Source organism: Barbus barbus (assembly GCF_936440315.1).
Source record: "Barbus barbus genome assembly, chromosome: 12".
Lineage (NCBI taxonomy): Eukaryota > Metazoa > Chordata > Actinopteri > Cypriniformes > Cyprinidae > Barbus > Barbus barbus.
In genome coordinates this window covers 16,542,841-16,563,206 of record NC_136740.1, presented here as the reverse complement: position 1 = coordinate 16,563,206, position 20,366 = coordinate 16,542,841, and the positions used below count along the sequence as shown (strand labels likewise).

The window sequence follows — 20,366 nt, the reverse complement described above, 5'->3', positions numbered from 1 at the left end:
GTGCATTAGGACGATATCGACACACGGCCTCTTCCAGGCAGTTTCGTAACATTTTCTGTTGATTGGAAATTCTTAATTATTGCCCTGATGGTGGAAATGGGAATTTTCACTGCTCTAGCTCTCTTCTTAAAGCCACTTCACTAATTTGTGAAGCTTGGTTATCTTTTGCTGCACATCAGAAATATATTCTTTGATTTTTCTCATTGTGAATGATGATTAACGGAATTTTGGCTTTGTTTTCCCTCCTATTTATATTTCTGTGAAACAGGAAGCCATTGCTGGATTATTTCATGTTCATAATCCCCCTGGGATCAATTATGATTCTCAAAATTGGGAATATGAATGGGAATATACTTCAGATATTTTACTCATAAGAATTTCTAGGGGTGCCAATAATTGTGGCCAATGTGTATTTGAGAAAAACATTTATTTCATAGTGATATTTCCCCTCCATTTAAAATTCCTAATGTCCAATGCAAGGTTCGATTTTTGTGATTTTATTTAATAAAAGATCAAAAGGATTAACAATGCAGATTAATTTTCACTGCCGCCTTTGATCATATTTACCAAGGGTAATTTTTGGCCATAACTGTGTAAGATGTTGCTGCTTTGTTTCTTTAACTTTTTGCTGTAGCATCTTTGAGATATAACTTCACGATAAAAGAATTCAATTACAGCTTTTGAAGTGTTTTTCTATGCCTGTACTACTGATTTGTTTTGAATTCTGAAAGAGAAATGTGTCCTTCACTTTGCTCTCATGTTTCTCAAAAGTAATAGAAATGCTACATTTATATGTAAATCTCACCTACCATTTTGATGGAAAAATGCTCTGTAGTTTGTTTTTTGTTTTTTTTGTGATATTGATCATGGAAAAACTAGGAAGCATGGTCTAGTATGCTTTTGACAAAATATATTTTAAGTATTCCAGCGATTTTATTATTATTGATTTTGATTTTTTTTTTTTTTTGACACCTTGTACATAAATTACTATATGAAATAACCTTACCAGCTTTGTCTTAAACTAGGTCCTGATTCAAACCCAATTTGTTTGAGGCACCACAAAATAAAATGATGCTAGCGCTTTGGTCCGATTCATTAACGAATTTTGTGGTAGTGCTTTGTAGAAATGGTCTCACTTGACTTATTTTATCTGACTTGACAAATTCCTCTCTAGACATTTCACCTCAGAGTATGTAGCCTACAGTTATATATTAGCTAGCGTTCTGGATTCTTGTTAAAGAACTCAATCGCTTGATAAGCAGAGTTCCCTTTGTCTTTTCTGCCTTATTCGGTAAATAGTAAGTAATAATGCTATTTTGAAATTACCTGCAAACATGTATAATGTTAATAGTACAGTTAAAGGCTGGAAATGTTATTCCTGTGGCAAAAAGTTGGTTTTTGACTGATCTATAATAGAGAACATTAGCCTATATATAGGTATTTTATATATATATATCTATCATATATTTTAAATATATATATATATATATATATATATATATATATATATCTATCTATCAGTATTTTTGACCCTAGTTGTAGCTACTACGGTTAATAAACACCAGAGGGCAGCAAATATCAAGATTTATATGTAAGCATATTGATTGCTCTGTTGACCTGCATCAACGTGAATGTAGTAGCCTGCTCCTAATGAATGATTTTTTTTATTATTATTATTTTTTTTTAACCGGTGCAAGTAGAACAGCTTCTTATTACAGACATTGCATGCCTTCAAAACAGAAAGAGATATCAACACGTTTGTTCGCGCGCCGGTGTGACTGCACTGGGGGATTTGTGTTTGAGTGCTGGTTTGTGTTGTTTACTGTACTGTGTTTGCTTGACACACTGTGTGTTCAGATGTTCCCTGGGAAACAAAACTGCTAATCTCTGAGTCCACAATGCAGCTCCAGGCCAGGCTATCTATGACCGTGTGTACACAGAATCTCCCTTCCACAGAATCGGTCATCGCGTAACTAGCGGTTCTGCGTTTACCCTTCATCTTTCAAGAGATACTCATAAGTAACATTTTCATATCCATCTCTCTCTCTCTCTCTCTCTCTCTCTCTCTCTCTCTCTCTCTCTCTCTCTCTCTCTCTCTCTCGCTTCAACTCGCCAGCTGTTCTGGAGCACCTGAAGTCCTCCCTCTCTCTGTCTCTACCCTGTCATTTGGAAGCAAGAGAGAAAGATAAACATGTCTTTGAGTGATAGAGGAGAATGTCAAGAATGCTGGCTGAGAAGAAGGTGTTGCTGTTTGTTCACTTGCTACTGTCTGAACGCGGCTAGGCCCCCAACGACGCCGCAGACATAGACTCAGTCTGAGCCCCTGCAGTTTGTTAACTTTTTCAGGGCATTGTTGTCATAATGGAGCCTGTGGGTGCATATAAAGCAGATTAAAAACTATAATTACTGCAATTATGGCTTTAGATAATGAAGTTATTGTGCTCTCAGGTAATATGGCATGTCTGTTTAACAGTGGGAAACTGTTTAAAGGGTAGCTGGCTGCATTTTCCACTGCAGATGTGCTGATTTTAAGGATTTCTGGACCGTGTGCTGCTTCCTCAAAAATAACCGTATTATCAGTTATTTATTTATTTTTTTAAGTACAGAAAAGAGATCTGTGAGCGGGTCAGGCTGACAGGTGGGTAAACACATGGACAGAATAATGCATAATAAGATTAAGATATAATCGAATGCTCCTGTTAAAGCTTTTGTTTGGTTGTGTTGTGTGTATGAGCCGTCCTAAATCCATTCACACAGAGCTCTTCCATTTCACACAAGTGTGGGTAAATATATAGTTTTCCTCTGTCCTAACCATTTAAGGCTAAACAGCTGTTTTTGGTGGTGTTGAATGTCTTATTGGAGAAAGAAAGCAAATGAATTGAGTAGAAACACTCACAAAACTCATTATGTAAACACTTTCAGTGGCTAGTATTTCCTCTGGGGCCTGAACCATGAGGTTAGCTGAACAAGCTTGGGGTTAAAGTGTTGGTTTCAAGTTTACAAAACCAAACCAATCCATATTGGCTTTGTTGGTATCTTGACACGGATCATCAACTTTCTCTGTCAGCTGAGTCCTAAATCCGGAGTTTATGAATGACTGTAGAGAACATGCACATGATAATGTGACATCACAGTAGATAACATGCATGAAACATCGTAAAACTGCAGTTTACTTCTAGAAAGAGTCAATGCCATTCACTTCTGTTTTAAGAGATTGTAATGAAAAATATGGGGAACTTACACAGCAAAAATGAAAATAAAGTTGTTCTCAAAAGGGGACAACAAGTAAAGCAAAGTAATATATAGCATCTAAGTGACTCACAGCGACTAAGATTTATATATTGAGTCTTATTTAATTCTGTCTGTCTGTTGGTCTGTCATTCTATCTGTATGGGTGTGTTTATAATTGTCTGTAATGGACTATGGGTATCATTGAATTTTAAATAAATTATTTATAATAAAATATCATTACTACCAAGCTGAGTGTTTGTCTCTAAAAACATGTTTTGAGTGACCCATAGTCTTATGCAAAAACATTGGCTTAACCGTTGGTTTGGGAAGAAGTGGGACTTTTTGATTGTTTGATAATTTGTTCGTTAGAGGTGTATTGTTTTGAGAAAAAAGTTCTAGTGGATAATTGGTAGAAATTTGCTGTTGAAAATTTGGTGAACAATGGTAAATGTGACCAGGTGTGGTTACCTTAGCGTAGTTTCACAGACAAAACAAATGTTGTGATGATGTATGAAGTACAGTTCTCACAGAAGTCACTTTCAAACCAAACAGCTTTCTGCTGGGTAACGAGGCAAATCTGTGCGACCATTCTGAACCCACTGCAAAATCTGCGTTGGGATATTTTTGCCCAGTCGTGTAGATTCCTATTAAAATGACTAGTTTCCATTCACAAAAATTTACCACAATTTAAATATGCTGCATCATCACAACAAGTGCAACTTGTAAAAATGTGAAAGAATTTTCCAATCCTCAGCTTGCTTTTTTAAATGCAAGAGCACATTCTGCGTGTCTTTCTCTCTCTGTCAGACTGTCACTGACACTCGCAGCTTCTGCTTGGCTTCTTTGTTAATCTACCCATCATGCTCTGTTTGTGTTTGGGGCAGGTGGTGTTGTAAGTCCTGGTGCTTTTGTGTATTAATCTTCTGTGTGTGCGCGCAAATGTGGCTGTGATTTCTCCCTGTGTGTGTGGGACACAGCCTCAGGGCAGACAAGCCTGTGTTGTCTTTACTCAACAGGCGCATGGCATGGCCTTCTCCATTGGACATAACACCTGTTTTGAGGGCAAGAGGCGAACAGATGCAGGTTAGAAACACTGTGTTTGACTGTCTGTTTAGCACTTGATCTGGGTTCATAAGTTTGCCAGACATAGTCAAACACCTGTCAAAGACTAGACCAGAGTCAAGTTTAAAGAAAAACTATTATGAAGAACCAAAGTATTTTGGAATTTATTAAGCGTTTATCTATCCTTCCTTTTTTTTTAAACAAATTCAAGAATAGGTTGCATTTGTTTTGTGTCTTTGTAGTTTCTTCTTCCCGTGGTCTCCTTTATGCTCATTTAGTGTTATTCTTTATAGTGAAAAGCGCTAAACAAATAAATTTGAATTGAACTGAAAATGTTTCTCTTCAGGATTATACCTGTAATATTTAATATATTATTTTTAAAGAAGTTAAATTTCTTTTGCTTTGGCAAAACGAAGATGCAGACAATACAAAACAAATGTAATTAATATTGCATAAGTGTTGCCATTATGAAATCACACTGTTTGTGGTTCACAATATATGTAATTGAATGTACTGTTCAGTAGTAGCCGTAAAGCAGAGAGGAGATGGAAGCATGATCGGCTGACTGTGTCTCTTGAGATTTTTAAAGAGTGTCTGGTTAAGTTTCAGAGCGCTGCTAAATCAGCCAGATCAAAATATTTTTCGGAGCTGATTTCGGCACACTGTCATAGACCTAAGATTTTATTCTCCACGATAAATTCAGTTATTAATCCAAATTCCCAGTATTCTAGGGAACTGTCAGCAGGGCTCTGTGAGAAATTTCTGACATTTTTTGTTGATAAAGTGAGTAACATTCGCTTATCTTTTATTTCACAGCTCTCAGACCTGTCTTTAAATTTGCCTGCTAGTCCATTTTTATTTTGTAATTTTCAACATGTCTCTTTAACTGAACTCTCTGATCTCGTTAACAAAATGAAGACTACTAACTCTTCACTAGATGTTGTTCCTCCTGAGATCATAAAAGCAGCCTTTCCAGTAATTGGACCCAGTATCCAAGCGTTGGTTAACTCATCTTTGGATACTGGTGTGGTTCCTAATTGTTTTAAGCATGCGGTTGTTCAGCCGTTGCTTAAGAGGCAAGGTTTGGATGAAGGTTGTTTTAATAATTTTCGGCCTGTTTCGAAATTATCCTTTTTGTCAAAACTTTTAGAAAAAGTTGTCCAATCACAGTTGATCACATTCTTAAATACTGCTAATTTATTTGAACCTTTTCAATCTGGTTTCACTGCTTATCACAGTACAGAGTCTGCTTTGCTTAAAGTGTTCAATGATATTTTGGTTGCAGTTGATGCTGGTAAAAATGCAGTACTGATTCTACTCGATCTTACAGCTGCCTTTGATACCGTGGATCATAATGTTCTTATTGGGCGGTTAGAACATCTGATCGGTATCAGGGGTACAGCTTTACAATGGTTCAACTCTTATCTTAAAGACAGGTCTTTTTCTGTAGAGCTAGGCAAATTCTCCTCATCATCTGCCCCAATTATTACTGGAGTACCCCAGGGCTCTATTTTGGGACCACTTCTTTTTAACCTATATATGCGCCCTCTGGGGGATATTATCAGAAAGCACAATGTTTCTTTTCATCTGTATGCTGATGATACACAGTTGTACCTCCCACTAAAAGTTGGTGAGTCCATTCAACCACTGCTGGAATGTATCTCAGATATTAAATTATGGTTGTCAAATAACTTTCTCCAACTAAATGAGAATAAAACAGAAATTATTGTTTTTGGTCCCCAAAAAACGAGAATGAGTATCATTGAGGAGCTGGGCAACCATTTCCCCTCCATTTCCTCACAAGTTAGAAACCTGGGTGTTATTATAGACTCAGAATTATGTTTATCCAAACAAATTAATTCGGTCGTTAGGAGCAGTTTTTATCAATTACGGGTCATTTCCAAACTTAAATCATTTTTGTCTTTTCAAGATTTGGAGAAGGTTATTCATGCTTTTATTACCTCACGTCTAGATTACTGTAATTCTCTGTACTCAGGTCTTCCTCAGTCATCGCTTTCACGCCTCCAGTTGGTACAAAATGCAGCTGCAAGGCTGCTGACTGGGGCAAAGAAATATGACCACATCACTCCAATTTTGGCTTCACTACACTGGCTTCCTGTCCATTTTAGAGTTCAGTTTAAGATTCTGCTGTTTGTTTTTAAAGCTCTTAACAATCAAGCTCCGTCTTATCTTAAAGTTCTTCTTATCCCTTTGTCAACTACCAGACGTTTAAGATCCACTGACAGGGCTCTTTTATCTGTCCCTCGCTCCCGTTTGAAAACCAAGGGTGACAGAGCCTTTTCAGTTAATGCCCCTCGTCTATGGAACCAGTTACCTCTAGAATGCCGCCTTGCACCTTCCATTACCAGTTTTAAATCAAGATTGAAAACATATCTTTTTTCCTTAGCATTTTAATTTCAATTTTATTGATGTTTTATTGGTTGTCTTGTTTGCTCCTTTTTTGTTTTCTTTTTTCATTTTAATTTCTGTTACATTGTTAAGCACTTTGGATAGCTTTGCTATGTTTAAATGTGCTATATAAATAAAATTTACTTACTTACTTACTTACTTAGTAAAAAAAAAAAACACATTAGCTATAGCTTTATAGCAGCTGAAAACACTTTTAGGCTAAATAACCCAGCCAATTCAGTAGGTTATATATATGTGTTCATTTAATTGTATTGCGTTGATTTAGTTGTATTGATTTAATTGTATCTGCTGGTTTAATTGGAGAGTGTAAAACTAACTACTTTTAAAAGTAACATTGCCCATCATGCTAGAAGACTCGTTGAGCTCACTCTCTGTTGTTTCAGGCAGCTGAACTGGCACTGAAAGCTAATGTACACCTTAAAGATCTGGACGAGGACATTTTTGATGATGGTGACTTTTACCACCAGGTAAGAAACCAAAGGCAGGAAAATCAGGCAAGCTGTTTTTTTCCTAAAAGAATCAAGATGCGTTCAGTATATACAGGTGAATCTCATAAAACCTATCAATGACGTCATATTTTCCCCTAAAAATAAAAGAAAAAGTAAGAATTTAATTTATTTTAATAAAATTTTATCATTTTTTCAGACAGGATTATTCTCATTAATGAAAAACAGGCTTTGCCTTTAGACAAAATATTTTTTGTTGATATGCTTTGCAAAATTCACTTATTTCTACAGCAATTTTATTGTTTTTAATGCTATAGCACAAGTATTGCAGTTCTTTCAGGGAAGGATATTGTAGTTACCTAAAACTAAATGCATAAAAACATGCTCGTCCCAAGTAGCTTTTACTTCTAGTTATACAAATAACAAAAATGGAAGAAAAAAAAAAATAGATACAAACTCCTCACCTTTCAGTGACAACTCACTTTTTTGAGATCTAGTCTTAAAAAGTTAGTCATCTAATTAGTTTTTTCTTCAAGACTGGTCATAAAATTTTAAATTCAGTTATAAAAAGGTAGATTGGTCTTATTTGTTTTGGAAAAGTAAGACTGATTACCCTTGGCAACTGCTAGTTGGTCAAACTAGTTCTTAAGACACAGCCTTAACATAGTGTCTACGTTTATGCAACTGGCCCCTGGTTGTTTCAATAAGTTTTGTATAGTAATTTCTTTACTCTTTACTTCAAAAACTTTGTCTAAAAAAGGTAATATTTTATGTACTTGAGGTCTGAGATGTGGGAATGGTGAAGAGAGAGAGAGAAGGCAAACATTTTGCATTTTAGGTCAGCATTACTGTCTAATCAGCCAATATTGTCTGAAATAGTCTGCATAGCACTTTATATTTTATAACATGGGATTTTGACCAAATATATTCAATCTTGATATTTGTAAAATGTTGCAACAAGAAAAATTACCAGTGTGTGAAAAATTACAGTTTTGGACATAGAACATAATAAAAAATATTTTAAAAAATGCCTTAAAGTAACTATAAATAGACATAAATCTTTAAAATAAATTCTGTGTGGAGCATACCCCCGATCAGCGCAATGTTCTCACCTTTTTCCCCCTTACCTGTATGCATGTCTGGTATAAATATGTACCTTTCTTTGTTTCAGCAAATGGATCCTTTACAAGAGATTATTGTATTAGCGGATCCTTGGCATCAAGTTTGAAAACTCCTGAGATAGAAAACAGGCTATCTCTAAAGGTGAGGCTATATAAACTATATAAACATAAGTCCTACAAAGTGAATTATATAGTAAGGTGTGAAATGACACCCAGTAGTGTTCTTGCAACATGTTATCAGAAACATCTACATTCTGAGGGATAATCTGTTCCCACCCACCCAAATACCCAACAGTCACATGCATGCTTGTTTGGGGTTACTAAGGATCCGTCTCTGTCTTTGCTCTTAAACAAGTCCTCCTGATCTAATCACACAAACCGATAACCAGACAATTCTATTTCCGTCGTATTTCTCTCACCTTTGCCGGCCCCCTTCAGTGTCTACCATCACTTCACCTCTCTTTCAACTCAAACCACTGTTCACTGTAAGCTCTCAGCTGCTCTGATCTCTCCCGAGTATGTGTGGTCTTATCTTAACAGCGTCTGACCCACAGTCCGCTCTCGTTTACTGCTATCAGCCCATTCCTCTCCCATTCACTTATCCAGTCAATGCACATTCACCATACCACTCCTCCGTGCAGGTATATGAATTTTGCAACATCCCGGTATTAAATATTTACTCGAACAGTGTCCGGAGGAATGTGAACATAAGCCATGTGCATACCTGCGGTTATTTATTAAGTCTCGAATGACAATCCAGATCCCTGCAGTTGGTAAGAGCAACCAGAGCAGACATGCATGAGTTAGGATTATTAGAGCGGGTGAACTCTCTAGAATCACAGAAATTGATTATTTATGGCTGCTGTAATGGTCAGTGCTGATAGTGTGATAGTTCTTCTCCAGCTTTAGCAGTGTGTTGAATGGAATAGTACATTTCTTTGATTTGGGGCAAAGTTCTCCCATTTGTCTCTCCCCTCGTGTCCCCTCAGAGTTCAGGCATGCTGTTTGTGAAGTAGGAGTGCCTGATAATTAGGTGGATGCAGTGCTGTGGATTTGGATATGAGGTATGTGTGTTGGACTGTATTTCTCTGTAAAATTGCCACATTCTCTCTCGGACAGCTAAGTCTGCCCCCAACCTGAGAAAACTGTTTTATTTTAGCGGTTGACCGATGCGAAATAAATGGCCCTTTTTTGGCCTTTAAAGGGGTAGTTTATCAACTTACAAATACAACTTACACATACAAATGTTTGGAATTATTTAAAATGGATTAAAATGCATTATAAATTTGACAAGCCTTGTCAGTAGATTTTGAAACTGACACAATGAAGTATTGCTAAATTTCCTTTAAGGCAATTCAGTTAATTTGGTGGCCATCTTGGTTACACCCTTGGGCACGAATTTCCAAAATGTAGGATGGTAGGCGGTCCCTTAGATAAAACTCGTTCCTACATCTATACACAATAACATTTTGCTTCTTCAGTGGTTCTTTAGGGTGGTTGAGGTGCTATATAGCACCACTGCCATACAAAAAACCCATTAAACCCCTGTATTGTTCTTTAAAGGTTCTCTAACTCCCTCTTAGTCTCTTAGTTTAGTTGGGGAAAGGATTAAAAATGACATTAAAATAAAGTATTTCATGAAGATAAATTCTATGCCCGCAAAGCCCCCCATAAGGAAATATTCCAGGGCCTCCACACGATTTCACGTGTCTGTTTCCTTTCAGTTCTGTTTTGCCCTTATTTGGTATTTCCTGTTCTAGTTTCCAGTCATTAGTTAATTATCATTCTCATCACCTGTGTTATATTAATCATCTCGTTTGTTCCTTTGTTTCCGTTCCTTTATAAGTCCTCATTTCTCCCTTAGTATTTGTCTCAGCTTGATGTTAATTAATGGAAAGTGTGTTTATGCAGAAGTTTCTTTGTTTGTTTACTCCTTCGTCGTGGCATTTATTCTAAAACCACAGTACCGTAACAGAAGCTGAAACCTACACAGAAGATGAGGCGGCGGCTGATTTTGGTTCCCCGCAAGGGAGGTCCGGGGATCATCAGCCTGCTTCCGCCGCCCGCGACGAAGATGTTTCTGCTGCCCGCGACGATGATGATTCCGCCCGCGGCGATGATGGTTCCGCCACCCGCGACGAAGACGGTTCCGCTGCCCGCGGCAAGGTTTACGCCACTGCCCGGGGCTCTCCCAAACCCGCCGGTTCCTAACTTGGAGCTTCTGGATACGGCAATAACCCCTGATTTCCTGGCTCCTGTCCTCTCCCCAGAACCCGCTCCTCAACAGCGCCCTCCTGTACCCGCGCCACGCCAGCACTTTCCAGTACCCGCTCCTAGTCAGCATTCCCCAGTGCTCGCTTCTCCAGAGCCAGTCCCTCCAGTGCCCGCTTCTCCAGGGCAGTCCCTCCAGTGCCCGCTTCTCTAGGGCCAGTCCCTCCTGTACCTATGCTGACAGAGCGCCCCCAGGAATTAGCGCTTCCCGAGCACCCCCAGGAATTAGCGCTGCCTGAGCGCCCCCAAGAGTCTGCTCCTCTTAAGTGCCCTCCAGTGCCTGCTTCTCGCAAGTGCCCTCCAGTGCCTGCTCCTCGCAAGAGCTCTGCTGGTCCCGTCCAGCTCTCCTGTGTCTCCACTGGTTCCGTCCAGCTCCGCTCCTCCAGAGCGCCCTCAAGTGCCCGCTCCTCCAGAGCGCCCTCAAGTGCCCGCTCCTCCAGAGCGCCCCACAGAGCCCGCTCCTCCTCAATGGCTCCCAGAGGGGAACTTCCCCAAGAAAACTTTTTTGGGGGGGCCATATACCCTCTGCCTGTGTGGCCGGGCCTAGAGCCAAGGCCACGGAACCCCTTGATCCACCTTGGCCTCCCGAGTCCCCGGATCCGCCATGGCCGTCCAAGCTCCCAGATCCGCCATGGCCTTCCGAGTCTCCAGTCCCGCCATGGCTCCCCAAGTCTCCTGGGGATCCTGGGCGGATCAGGGGATTCCCCTGATCCGCCCAGGAGGCTTCCCGTGTCTCCTCCCTGTCCTGGCTCTGCTCTAGCCTCCAGGGCGCCCGCCCCCCCTCCCCTATGTGTATGTTACGGTGCGGGATGCACCTTCTGGGGGGGCAATATCTGTCACATGTCTGTTTCCTTTCAGTTCTGTTTTGCCCTTATTTGGTATTTCCTGTTCTAGTTTCCAGTCATTAGTTAATTATCATTCTCATCACCTGTGTTATATTAATCATCTCGTTTGTTCCTTTGTTTCCGTTCCTTTATAAGTCCTCAGTTCTCCCTTAGTCTTTGTCTCAGCTTGATGTTAATGAATGGAAAGTGTGTTTATGCAGATTAAATTTTCTTTGTTTGTTTATTCCTTCGTCGTGGCATTTATTCTAAAACCACAGTACCGTAACACACGAGACTTCTGGACCTCAGAAAGGCATACATGAGAGTGGTATAAGAGTGGGTAAGACATCTAAAATCTAAGGAGGAGAATGTGGTTCCTCTTATGGTTCTACATAGCACCATTTGATAAAGGTGCTGTTGTATAGCACTTAAAGGGCATCCCCATATGATTACAAGCCAATGAAACACTTTTAGCGCTATTTAGAAGCATTTTTGTTTAGTGTGGTTCCTCTTATTGTAATCATAATAGACTGCTGATATGCTTGCTGTCTCACTGATTAATCAGGTATAGTTAATATTCTTCCTTATCCTCTGGGGGGAGGGGTCAAAGTTGCAAGTAAAATAAAGATTGTTAGAGTACATCTTAGAAGAAAATACTATGCAGTCTTTTACTCTTTTACTTTCACATTTAATTAAATGTAATACTTGTCGTTGGCAATTTCTAAGAATTTTCTACACCATTCATTCACTCATTAGTGTACCGACATGTGTTTTGGAATTTCAGTTCAATTTTACACCAATATTCGATAGTTTGTGGTCAGTAAAATTTTTTATTATTATTATCATTTATTATTATTTAAAGAAAATAATACTTTTATTCATCAATGATGCATTAAAGTAATAAAAAAAGTGACAGACTTTTACGTAAAAAACAAATGACATGATTTCACATGCTGTTCTTTTGAACTTTCTCTGTGTCACGGCGAGAGTGAAAAAGGACTCAGATGCAGAGTGAGCAGGAGAAAACTTTTATTTTCGCCACCAAAACACAAAATAACATAAACAATATATAACGGCGGCTTAAGGAAGCAGAGATTCCAGAGCTGGCCGGGAGCGTCTGCGGACCACACAAGCTGCTGGATCTCCGTGCTACGAATCCTGTAGCACAAGGGAACAGAGAGTCAGAAATTGAGAAGTGTAATTCTCATAATACACAACACGAGTACGGACAAAACAATCTACTCACAACAAAGAACGGAAAAACAGGGACATATATGGGAGTGGGGGAATGCGCGACAGGTGGGGGAGAGTCAGCTCGTGATCCGTGCCCTCCCGCTGCACGATCAGCACTGATTGCCCAGACCACAAGCTGCCGAACATGACAGGACAACACAGACAGTACGAGGAGTCGAGAAGGCACCCTGAACCGTGACACTGTGTATGAAAGAATGCATATATGTAGTGTTTTATGCAAAAATAGCAGTTCTTTTCAACATTGATAATAATAAAATTTCAAATCAGCATATTAGTATGATTTCTGAAGGATCATGTGACACTGACTGGAGACTGGAGTAATGGCTGCTGAAAATGTATCTTTGCCATCACAGGAATAAATGACAAAACGTAAGGAGAAACCAAACTTTTGACGGTAGTGTAAGAGGCTTGGAAGGAACACCTGCAACCACAAAAGCTGGTGGTCACCAGTGATGGTCTTTTCAGTAAATTTTCCTCTTTATTCCTTTTCTCATTCTAATTCCTGTTATTTCTTACAAACTGTAGGTAGCATGTTCATGCAGTTGAGCTATATCAGTACTGGAAGAGTGGATCGAGAGAGAGAGAGAGAGGCAGGCAGGCACCAGGTCTGAGATCTTTTATCTTTCAGTATTAGAGCTTTTCTATCAGGTAGTGCAGAGCCAGAGTGGGACATTGAGACCACTCTCTGGATACAGAACACTGACTGTCCCCTTGCTTTTGAAGGAGAAAGCTCAGGAGAGAGCTCACATGGAATGCTAATACTACAGTCAAAGTCAGGACAGTGAAATTTTGGGACAGTGTTCCAGAAAGGAGACATTGTGTCATTGCTCTGAGATCCATTAGCATGCCAGGTTGTGTCGCATACCCCATCGTTGTCTTTTCAAAGGGAGAGAAGAGACTTTAAAACTTGTAATATAGCAGACACCTCACTTTCAATTCACAAGTTAATTAGGAAACATGACTTACAGAACAGGAATTGTAATTTGTGGATTTAAACTACCTGAATAATTTTTGCGCTCTCCAGAGCAAACTGGGTGATTATAACTTTGTTTCTCACTTTGTCCCATTCAGATTGTCATCTGCATACTCAGAAGCAGATGAAAGGCCTGAACCTGCTTTAGGGGTGCGCAAATGTATCAGACAGACATTTAGTGTTACATTATGCATTTGCCCGAGGCTCTTCTCCTCTACAGTAATGGGGAGTCGTGCTTCTCTGTCTCTTGATATATGAATGACCCTCTTTTTCATTTTTCATCACAACCGCAGTGCTTCTGTTACAGCTGTGTCTCGTGTCTGGCCGTGTATTAAATCTGTAGCATAGCACACACAGCATTTCATGAATAACAATGCTCTGCTATTCCTTGCCCTATGGGAGTAATGGTTGGGTGGGTACAAAGACTCTGCCCATTAAAGTGTCCTGCAACCTGCAAGCATAACTGCCACTCAGCTCTTGCTGTCTGAATTTTTTTTTTTTTGCATGTTTTATTCTGTTTGTTGAACCGTTGCGTCATTTCCAGCCTTGACTTTGGAGCAGGATGAGTTTCTTTGTGCGTTTGGGATAGGTATAATCTGCACTTACATTGGTCCGTACTTACTATAAATGATTATTAGATTTAAACAGTCTAATGAATTTGTTTGTTAGCAGTCACTCATTTTAAAATGTTATGTAAATGGTAATGTCTAATTAATCATTTATGAATCATTTAATTTGAGTAAAGACCCTAAGTGAAGAAGATCATGTTTGACATTACATTATAGTTGCAGTAAATCAGTGAGTAATCTATAAATTTCCATAGCATTCATTTGTGCAATTTTGTAATATATTTGACATGTATTTGTCATCAGGATCATCTGATCCTGTCATCAGGATCATATATCATATAAAACAAAGCATCAAGTTAAAATCAGATTAACTTTAAAAAAACATAAGTGTGGCATGCATTGACTAACTGCAAACTAAAACATGAACATGGTAGGCCCTACTTCAAGCTTGAATTGTTCTGATCATTAAAAATACAGTATTTGAGCATTTATGTGTTAGTCTATTATATATGTACATACTGTATATGTATATATATATATATATATATATATATATATATATATATATATATATATATGTATATGTATTTTTTTTTTAATTTTCATTTTAATTAAAATTTTAGTTAGTACTTTTTATTTTTAGTAGTTTTTGTTTATATATTATTTTAGTTTTAACTATATATAACTATTTAACATCAAATTAAACAATATATTTATATATGTTTTATTTTTAATAAAGTTCACGTTTATTTTATTTTCAGCAACAAAAATATTTTTGTTTTAGTTAACTCTAATAACCCTGACCTTATTAAATGTGTAAATGTATTAATTTGAATAATAAATATGTTTTAACAACTATTAATTTCTTATTATTTATTAAATGTGTAAATGTATTAATTTTAATAATAAATGTAGGATTTAATAACTATTAATTTATCTTGTTATTTATTAATTTAACATTATTTGACCATTATTGCAAGAATTATAGTAATCTTAGTTATTTAATTTTTTTATTTTCATTTATTTATTTATTTTTCAATTCATATCATTTAGATAAGCCATCTTGTCCTTATATGTATGTTCGTATGAGGTCTTTATTTCATATATAGTAATTTATTTTGCATATAGCTATTACTCTCAGTTCTGTGATAAATGAGAGACAGACTGAGCACCGGATAATACAATTTCCTAAAGCCACAAAATATGTACACTAGTTCCTTAGCTCTATTAGCTTTAATACCACTTCAAAACCTTCCAATTACCTTTAAATGACCATTATGAACATTCTTTTAATGCCCCTTATTCTTTAACCTCTTCCAATGTGCTCTTAGCAGCTTAAGTAAACAAATAGTGCCCTCATCAGTGCCCTTCTTGCATTGTGCCCTGCATTATACCAGCCTAAGTAGTCCAGTTCTGACCCAACTTAAATACAATTTCTTTCTTTCCCCTTTTCTTCTGACCCTTCTCCCCAATTTCTCCAACCAAGAGGCAAAACGTGTGCTAGAGGACAGTAATCTGCTCTCTTTCTCTCCTTTATTTCCATTTCAATCCCTTGTTCACAGCTGGAACCCAACTGCTTTGCATGCTGATGAAGAATGGATCAGCCCGATGTGGGGAAAAAAGTGCAAACAGACAGGAGGAGGGAACGAGGGATTATGGGAGGAGTAAAAGAGAAGAAAGGGTAAGAGAATTGAGGAAAGAAATATAAAGAGTGTATCTGTTTGTACCCTTTTAAAAAGCACTCAGCAAAAATCTATTATTTCCACTTATAAACAGATCGATTGTTCTTGTATTTTCCCCCTTTCTCTTTTATTCTTGCCAGTGGTAGCGCTCATTTTGTGGAATGCAGTGTGAAGTCATCTCTTTTGGGAAAAATGAGAGATGCTGAGTCAGATTCCCCATAACCTTAGAGCATCAAACAGCATTATTCTAGCAGGAAGTGGTGAGCAGTGTTCACTATGACAGAATAGTTGATCTATTGTTGATGACGTCAACATCATGAGAGATGGTGAGGATGTGAGTAAGTGTGAATAAGAGATGACGCGTTGAAATGTGTAACTATGTGCTCTAAATATTGTTAAAGAGCTGCACCATTTCAGAAACACCTACACAAATATACAGTGGCCCCCCAAAAAATATTTTGACACTTAAGGTTAGACTTGACAGAATTTTAAAATATTTTTTTCTGAAACATTTTTGCAGTTAATTTTAATCATCTGGTCCCAAGGTGATTTATCTGGATGTATGAAGTCACTTCCCCTCATATATACACAGCACACGCAAATGCATGTAAATCATCACATTTACTTTATAAATGTATGTTATTTATCTTTATGTGAACGATTTATTAATGCATATCATTTTTTCAGGTTTTTAATTAAAATATCATATCAAACCTGTTGCTGTTGATTGCTTAAAAGGATAGTTCACCCAAAAATGAAAATTGTCATTAATGACTCACCCTTCCAAACCTATAAGATATTTCTGATGAAATCTGGGAGCTTTCTGACCAACTACCACATTCAAGGCCCAGAAAGGTAGTAAGGACATCATTAAAATAGTCCATGTGACTTCAGTGGTTCAACCACAATTTTATGAAGCTACGAGAATATTATTTGTGTGCAAAGAAAACAAAAATAATGAATTTATTCAACAGTTTCTTCTCTTCCGTGTCAGACCTCGATGTGCGTTCATGACAGTACCACAACGCATGTGTGTGCATTCCTCTCTTTGTGAATAAGATACAGAACATCCGTGTCCTATGTCAGAATGCCATATCCTGCGTCAGCAGCACCACACGCATGTGTCGTGGGACTCTCGTGAATGCGCAGCAGAGACTGACACAAAAGAGAAGAATTGTTGAATAAAGTCACAATTTTTTTTTCTTTGCGCACAAAAAATATTCTCGTAGCTTCATAAACTTACATTTGAACCACTGATGTCACATGGACTATTTTAACAATGTCCTTATTAATTTTCTGGGCCTTGAACATTGTAGTTGCATTGCATTGCTGATTTCATCAAACGTATCTTAATTTGTGTTCCGAAGAAGAACTAAGTAGTAGTTCCCGATCTTGACCATTTTGCAGTTTCATATCACTTTGCCAATTTCAGTTATTTTCACACAAATAAATATGATAAAGAAATTAGTATATCAATTGCAATTTATATAAATGGAAAGCACCCCTCTTTATCTCTCTCTCTCTCTCTCTCTCTCTCTCTCTCTCTCGGTTTGTGTTTTTTCTGTGGTGTAAGAAAGTAGTTCTACACACAAGATGTGTTTATGTGCTTATTGCGGTATAACTGACAGAATAACTGACTGTTGAATTATTGATAATTAATGCACAGCCAAGCTGTATTACCACAATGTGCATTAACTTACTGCTTACTCAACTGTAAATCCAACTAAAGTTGCGTGTCTAAATGCGTGTGTGTGTCTGTGTGTGTGTGTGTCTGTGTCTGTGTCTGTGTCTGTGTGTGTGTGTGTGTGTGTGTGTGAGTGAGAGAGAGACTGAGTGAGCGTGAGCTCTTGTAGGGGGTCTGACAGACCTGCTTGCTTGATCAAAGGGACAGAAGCAGCTCAAGCCAACCGAGCCTGATGAACACACTCACAATCACACACACACACACACACACACACACACACTCTCTCCCGGGATGCTGCGCCTCACCATATGCTGAATATTGATTATGATTCCTATTGATTTATGTGCCCGTGCCTAAGCACTAAATGAAATCTCAACCCTTTTCAAGAAATTACTGCAGTGAGCGTTATGACGCTGTACTTGGCTTTTGAAAACGGTACAGAGTTTTCTTTTAACCTGAATAATGTCATGTTTTTGCAGATCTCGGCAATCCAGTCAATCTATTTCCGCCAGCGGTTGTGAGTGAATCAGCTGGTAAGTTGATTAAAAGAGCACGTGGGCATTCCACTGCACTGCCACACTGGTCCTGATGAGCGGGCATGCTGGGAGCTTGGCAGCAGAGATCACAGTGCTAAATCATGGCGGTAAGGGGGGATCGGTTGCTCTGACTGCTGCAGGCTGGGATTTCCAGCACTCTCTCTCTTCGTTCTCAGTCTCAAACCTTCATTTATGCCAGCGTGTGTCATAGGTTCTCTTCCCTGAATGCACCATCATCAGCGGCTAATACGATAATGGCCATCATCATGACTAATAAAGGGTGAGAGCGAACTGGATGGAGATGGAATGATAAAGAAAGAGCTTTTGGGTGACGGAGAAAGCAGAAATGAGGATAAACAGAACAAGGAGGCGGAAAATAGAAGGAGATTAAGTTAAGGAAATGGGGACGCAAATAAGATTGTGAGAAGAAAACTAGGCTAAAGAAAGCAATGGGCAAGGATTAACACGCTGGTTGGGTCGATAAAGAGCAGAAGTTTGTGTGTGAGCTGGTTTGGGGGTCTTCTCAAAGGAGGAGGCCACTCAGGGGAGGTGACATCAGTGGGGTTTGGCACTGAAACCGGCCCTGCACACAGATGGGCCCCGATATGAACCAGCTAGCACACACAGACAGAAGCACAGGCTAATGGATGCACAGGTGGACAAACACTGCAATGATCTGACTCTAGAGGCAAGAAATCTGAGCTCAGAGTTGTAAAAATGCACTCTTGTTTCTGCTACGTACTGTAGTGGTTTATACGTTGTGTGCAATGAGCTGTACTGTAGATGTACATATGTTTTGAGGTGCCCGCAGATCAGTCTTTGTGACTTATTGATGCACGCACTGGCTGCCTCATTAATATGCTTCATAAGTAAACAGTCATGCTTTGGTTCATCCATAATTACCTCTTAATTCATTCCATGGAACTTTTATTATTTCTCTTTAAAGTAAGTTGAGGAATTTTTCACTGAATTTGCCTTAAGCTCCAACACCCCCATCTATACTCCAGCACACACACACTTTTTCCTGACGCTGTGTTGAAATGGACCTCAGGCATGTTGCAGGCGTATGTGTATGGAAACAGACAGTGCTAAAAATAGATAAAGGTTTAAATTCTCCAGGCATGTTGTTTCAGCATATGAATATTTCAATATTTTTCTCAGAGAGAAATTATTTAATTTATGGAATTTAATGTGCGGTAAGTTTTTAAAGTTTGCAGTACAGTTTTTTACATAAGAGATTCAGTTGGCTGCTATGTTTCAAGCATGTTACATCTGTTTTAAATACTTTAAATTTGATTATTTTCTTGTGCAAAAAAAAAAAAAAAAAAAAAAAATGTAAAACAAAATCAAAAAAAGCATTTGCATTAGGGCTGTCAAATTGATTAATCGTGATCAATCGAATCTAAAATAAAAGTTTATGTTTGCATAATATACGTGGCTGTACTGTGTATATTTATATGTATACTGTATATAAATACACACACATACATGTGTATATATATGTAATACATATTTATATTGATATAAATCATGAACATTTAACACGCATACATTTATATATTTAAAAAATATAGATGTATGTGTGTGTATTTATATAGACATAAATATGCACAGTACACGCATATATTATGTAAACAAACTTTCATTTTGGATGCGATTAATCACAATTAATCGATTTGACAGCACTCATTTATATACATCTGTCTATTAACAAATTTTTATTGTTTTTGAAAGAATCATCTAAGCCCATCAAGGCTGAATATATTTGATCAGAAATACAGTGAAATCAGTGATATTGTAAAATATGACCATGTAAAATAAGTTTATTTTAAGATATTTTAAAATGTAATATATAACTTTTATTGCGTGCATTGTTTCACAGGCAGTGCATATAGAACCCACAGTTCTTTTGAGTGAGTCATCACAGTTTACAGTAAATGTAAATGTCTTTGAGTGCAGAGCCGTATGAATCCTGTTGTACACTGACTGTGCTTAATGAGGCTGTTATTGAGTTTCCACCGTGAAGTCTTAATCTGCTGTGTTTATTGAGAGTATCAACGCCTTCCATGTCTTCCCCAGTTGCTCTTTGACCTCTGGCATGAGTTGAGGTCAGTTCACACACATGGAGCTCTGATCTGTGTGGTTTGTAGTTTATGATAATCAGCTCTATGTGCAGAGAAAGATGTTCAGTCAGGCTGTGGGCAGAAGGAATGATAGGCTGTATTGTTCTACTGAAAGCCCCCATGAGGATGAACCTTCTAGCCGAAATGTCAGCTCATCCAC

General features: G+C 38.1%; 1 long non-coding RNA gene across 1 annotated transcript; it reads left to right on the top strand.

Annotated features, from left to right (window-relative positions):
- Positions 1–7,106: 7,106 nt before the first annotated feature.
- LOC306877661 lies at positions 7,107–11,628 on the top strand. The gene is made up of 4 exons (XR_013784894.1): positions 7,107–7,190; positions 8,341–8,432; positions 9,280–9,354; positions 10,255–11,628. It is a non-coding gene; the product is annotated as an uncharacterized lncRNA (long non-coding RNA).
- Positions 11,629–20,366: the final 8,738 nt, after the last annotated feature.